We start from the raw sequence: 6,000 nt of genomic DNA on the forward strand, positions 1-6,000 counted from the left end.
ATGGTTATGTGTGTGTGTGTGTGTGTGTGTGTGTAAAAGAAAAACAGAATGAACGAGAAAGAGGGAAAGGGAGAGAGAGGTGGGTGGCCTCAGAAATCCTCCCGTATTTCCCTTCCTTGCATAAAGCCCAGGGCCTGTTTGCTTTCAAACTATAGCCAGTTGCAAAACAAATTCCAGGCATGACTGCTGTGGCCTAGGCAAACCTGGAGGCTTGTGATGCACTAATCGAAAATTACATGCTTGGTTCTCTGACTGCCAACTCCCGTCCAAGGATGATCTTAAACACAGGTCTGAGCTCACAGTTTACCCACTCCTGACTCACAGGCTGTGTTTACTGAGCAGCTGAAATTGCTGGAGAACCTGAAGCAATCGCCCAGCGTGGCCTGCAATTCACTGTGTTCCAACCAGAAGCCAGACACCAGCTCCTTGCCTCGGTTCAGGTGCTTCTTGGATCCAAACAGTCTGGGAAAGAGGGCGTGAATGTTGAGAGTGCGTGTGAATGCACGTATGAATGTGTGTGTGTTCGTGTGCCCACGAGGAACGCGGCTAAACCAGACGGCTCCCCGGAGCAGTGAAGGAAGAAGCTGCTTTCCCAGACCGTGTGCTGCTTGTGCCTGAGACTCAGGATTGGAAAGAAAAAGAATCATCATGGAGATTATCATCTTAATAATATTAACATGACTAACCACTTATTTTGAGCCAGGCATGGTACAAAATTCTTTAATTGAAAATCACACTTGCTCTTCTCATCACTGTCTGGGCTAGTGGTTACTATTACCCCCACTTTGCAGAAGAGGAATCTGGGGCTCCTGGAGGTTAAGCAACCATGGTCAAGCACTCAGTCAGTGCCTGAGCAAGGATTTGGACAGTCTGACTTGCAGCATCGTCTTCAGGGAGGCAGACAACAAATGCCTTTCTATTTTGGAGAAGGGGGTCCTCTGACCAGGCTCCAAGCTGCCCCAGATTCTCATTTTTGGTGTGCGGGGGTTGCTGACATCTTCACCCAGCCTCAGGTGTTGAGGACAAGTGAGTCGGAGCAGGGAGGAGAGCTGGAAGGTCTTTCTTGAAAGCTCTCCTTCCAAGAAGTATAGGGAGTAAGTACTCAAGTTGGAAGGGCACTTGGGCTTTGCAGACAGGGAAAAATTGAGACCCAGAAAGAGGAAATGAGTTGCTCAAGAATACAGAGCAAGTTAGTGGTGGCGTCGAGATGAGAATTGGCATCGACAGGCTCCCACACTGAAATGTTCCTCCCATGGTCCCAATGACAGCAATAAAAGTCAAAGCAAAACAGTAAACGTGCGTTGAGTACTTATTATCAGAAAGGGTGCTATGTAATTTATTGAATCAGTTATTCCTCACAACTTGATAGGTGCCATCATTGTGCCCATTTTACAGCCAAAGCAACAGTGGCCACAGAGAGATTAAGCAACTTGCTTGTGATCACACAGCTAGGAAATATTCTATGTCCTTCAAGGCCATAAAAAGGAGCTATTGTCCTACCCTGTCACCCCCTTGATTTCATTTGACCACAGTTGTCTGTTGTTTCCCTCTACCTCCCCTTTCCTGGAGATCCCTAAGGGTCTTCTCCTGGTGCTAATCTCCAGGAATTTAGGCTGATGTAGGTGGAGAGGGTGAAGAAGGAGCCCTGGATACCAGAAGCAGGGGTTTTGCCTTCTAAACGGCTGCTGTTGTTCCATCCTTCATTACTGCTGAGTAATGCTGGCTACCCTGTGACCTGTGGGCTGCTGTCAACTGCATCTGATAGGCTCTGCCAAAGGTGCAGTTAGACTCAGCTCTAGGGCGTCTCTGTAAGTCATGACTAATAGCTTCACTGCGCCCTTCGAAAAAATTCCATTTTGAATCAGGTGTCAACTTAGATGGAAAAGGCTTTTGTATAATTTGGGTTATCTGGGTGGCAGTTTTTTTTTTAAAAACTTCACCTTACCCTTTTTACAGCTGTAGATAATCTTTCTTTCTGTAGACAGGCCCAGAAATGTAACTATATTTATGAGTCAGGTTTTGCACACAGTCATCACTCAGAGGGAAGATGGAGCCGTAACTCACCAGGCCGTGGGCAGTCACAGCCCCCTGTGCCCTCTGTTCTCCCTCCCCTAAGCTGGTTCTTCTGGGGCACCAGCGAAGGTGACTCCCTCCAGAGTGGAATAGAAGATGAGATTTCAGCCCAGATGCAAGGAAATGAAAAATAGAACAAGAAGGAGAAGTTGGGGGTCAAGCATGTTGTGAGTGAGGTGGTTAATGACCTATTACCTCCCTCAGTGTCTGACCTGCCCAGAACAGGAGACAGAGCCCCTGGTTTATTGGGCCTCAGTCTCTAGAATCAGACACCTGAACTCCAACTGTGACAGACTCACTAGTAATGCGATTCTAAGCAAGTTACTTAACCTATTTAAGCCTTAGTTTTTCTATCTGCAAAATGGAGATATTAACAACATTCCCTGGGAATATAACAAAGATCTGAAGAATGTAACCCAAATGTGGTGCCTGCATCATCGGGAGTATTAAAAAATGTTAGATATACTTACAAGCATGTGGGTCAACTTCAGAACATGCTGAGTGAAACAAGTTTGACACAAATAAGAACATATTGTATATATGAGTTCACTGATAGAAAGTTCTGGAACAGGCAATACTAATCAACAGTGGTTGCCTGTGAGGTGGGAGATGAGGAGAGATTGAACAGGAAGGTGCACACAGGATCTTCCTGGAGTGATGGAATCCTTCTGTCTTGACAGGGGTGTACATCAAACATTAATGAATTGTACCCCTAAGATCTGTAAATATTATGTATATAAATTATACTTCCATTTAAAAATTACCAGCAAAAGTCAATTATTATTCTACTTATGTTTAACATTTTGTAATACAACATCTTAATGAGGAATCCTTTCATGATGAAGATAAAAAGAAATTTATTAACTCTCTTAGCTGGAAATTCCAAAGAGTTTGGTTTCAGGAACAGCTAGATTCAGGGGCTTTGTCTTTCCACGGGTGCAGCCTACTTTCCATGACATAGGCTCTGCCAAAGGTGCAGTTAGACTCAGCTCTAGGACATCTCTGTAAGTCATGACTAATAGCTTCACTGTGCCCTTTGAAAAAATTCCATTTTTTTCGAAATTATCATTATCAGGGCTTCAGAGGGTGGCCAGTGGCTCCAGAATTACTAACTTCCAGCTCAGCAGTCCTGAGTGGGCTGTTTGCTCCTGCAAAATCCTAGGGTTGACTTTTGGATGAAGAATGAGGGAGGGGTTCCCCAAAGAGATCTCAGTAAAACATAGTGTCCCCTCAGTGTTTAATGAGTAATGCTGAGTAATTATTACTCAGTGTTATTGCTGCTGATGCTCTCAAGCCCTCTAACCCGGATAATTAAATGAACAAATTTAACAGAATGGAAAATCAATCTTAACAAAGGCAACCAATTTTCAAATTCACGTTGGTCTCTTTATATGAGATAATATTTTAGTTGTCCCAAGTCTCAAGCTGAGAAGGCTCCAAAACATGTTTTATGGGGATTTCTGCAGCCTTGTTTCCATTTGCTGAAATCTCTTCTCCAACTGTGCAGTCTCTTCTGAGGAGCTGTTTGGGGACCCATGGAACTTATTATATGTTTAAGACCACGCGGGTTTTACTTTCTTTTTGTTCTAAGACAAGTTACCTCTTAAATACACTACAGATATTTTCACACACAAACTACACTATCTGATTCTGATGATATTCCTACCAGTTACTGAGCATAATTACTTTTTCTCCTGCTGAAAAGGGACAAATGTGACAAGTGGGTGACCTTGGGCTGTCATTGGCCTCTTCTGTAAAATGGGGATACGATTAGCTTTTCAGCCTGCATATCAAGGATTTTTAAGATCCAAAGAAGCTAATGCAAGTGAAGATATTTGGAAAACCACAAGTACTTGGAGTAAAGGTTACTAGAAAGAGTCCTAAATATCCAGGTAGAAAAACCCTTGTCTGGCTCCAAAGCCCCCTGCTGGTCATCAGGTGGATTCCTAAAGGAGAAACTGGCTCTCCATGTGAGCCCCAACACAAGCCTGCACAGAGAGATGCTGGACTAACCGTCTCAGAAAGAGGCTGTGGTCTCAAAGCCCTGCAGACCCTTGCGCAGCTCCTAAGAGGTCCCTTAACATCATCAAATTTAAGTTCCATTGTACCTTCCTACTCAGAAGCTCCCCTACAGAGAATCTTCCTAACTCACTTGGGCACATTAAAATACATGTGCAAGAGGGTACATTGCACCATGTTTGTAACTGAAATACTGCAAAAATACCCAAGGGTTTTTTAATAAGGAGCCAGTCCAATTTGTATATCTGAATTATGGAATGCTTGGCAGCCCTAATAAAGATTGAAGTAGGTCTGTAGCTCTGATATGAAGTAATGTCCATGATACAGCCATTTTGTTTCATGGGAAAGAAGGAAGGAAGGAAGGAAGGAAGGAAGGAAGGAAGGAAGGAAGGAAGGATGGAAGGGAGAGAGGGAGGATTTGCAAAGCAAACCATTCATTCACCAGTCAGTTAACATTCAAAGCACAGCTGGCCAACTCACTATAGGTCAGACCCACTCCTGGGATTATAACGGTGGGCCACACAGACACAGTCCTTGTTCTTGTGGAGCCTATATTTGATGTAAAAAAAAAAAAAATTTTTTCTTGGTGCCACATTCTCAGAAAATGCCTACTTGCTGTGACTACCCCAGAAAGTGGGATATGGAGAAGGGAATAGAGATACAGGGGCAGGAGTAGGGAGGCTTTCACTTCTTCCATCATACATTTCTGTGCTACTCTGAATTACTTTTATAATGAGCATTTATCACTTTGTAATTTTCGTAAAACCAATAGAGGAAACAAAATAAATGAATTGTGTGCGCGCTCCAGCACACACCATCCATAAAGAGCCGGGCGGGGAGGAGACACCAGGAGGTAGGAGGGAATCCGTGTGGGAGACGATAGCCTCCTCAGTCCCTGGGAGGCGGCAGCTGCAAGGGATTCTGGAGAAGTTGCTACAGTGCTCCTTCCTCCAAGGGCTCCTGAGCCAGATCCAGGTCCAGCCTGAGCATGAAGCGCCCTCTAGGTCCTGGGTACAAAGGAGGAAAACACCAGGGGGCAGGCATGGGGCCCACTTTGTGAGCTTCTAGCTCACCTCCCAGATCAGAGAGGGAAACCTTCACCATCTCCGTCATCTTGTCCAGGCCCCTCGTCCCTGCTCCTTCCAGGCACAGGACAACCCTCGCTCCTTGTATATTAATAGGGAGGTCATGATGGAACTGCAAGCAGTCCCCTTCACCTTCTGTGCCTCAGCTCTCTCAACTATAAAATGGGGATGATGCAAATGATAGTCATGGTGAGGATTCAGTAAGTTAATACAAAGGAAAGTGCTTAGCCTAGTGCCCAGCACACAGCAAGAGTTTAGTTGATGTCACCTGTCCTATAGTTGTTGTAAGTATTGCCTCTCACCAAGGCAAGAAGTAGAAGAAACGTTCTCGCTGTTTGTGCTGGGTCCCCAGTGCCTTTGGGTTATGATTATCATCCAGTGTATCTGCATTCAGAGCTGAACATCTAAACCCAAAGAGCCTTAGAGATTCCACAGCCCAACATTTTACAGATGGAACCACTGAGGCTCAAGAGGCAAAACCTGAGCTCCTTAGCTCACTGGGTGATACAGAGAGCAGGAGCCATAGGTGGGTGGATTCATCCTCCTGCCTTGTGTCCAGGGGCGTCTTGGTAGGAAGGAGAGCTCTGAGGAGGTGCTTAACAATGTCTGCAACAAAGCAGCCTTGCTAGTACAGTTGGATTTTAAACAAAAAATACCCCGCAGTGTAGAAATGATGCTATTAAAATTTTCCTGTGGTTTGGTATTATTCTCTTGTGGATGTGGCTAAATGTAAATTTCTTGCTGTTGCATGTATTTTCATCATGGACCATACGGTTTTTTTTTTTTTAACTTTTTTGATTTTAAAATAATTTTAGCCTTATGG

This window comes from Marmota monax, unplaced genomic scaffold (genome assembly GCF_021218885.2).
Source record: "Marmota monax isolate L192 unplaced genomic scaffold, Marmota_monax_Labrador192_F-V1.1 WCK01_AAM20220418_F8-fsc00024, whole genome shotgun sequence".
NCBI lineage: Eukaryota > Metazoa > Chordata > Mammalia > Rodentia > Sciuridae > Marmota > Marmota monax.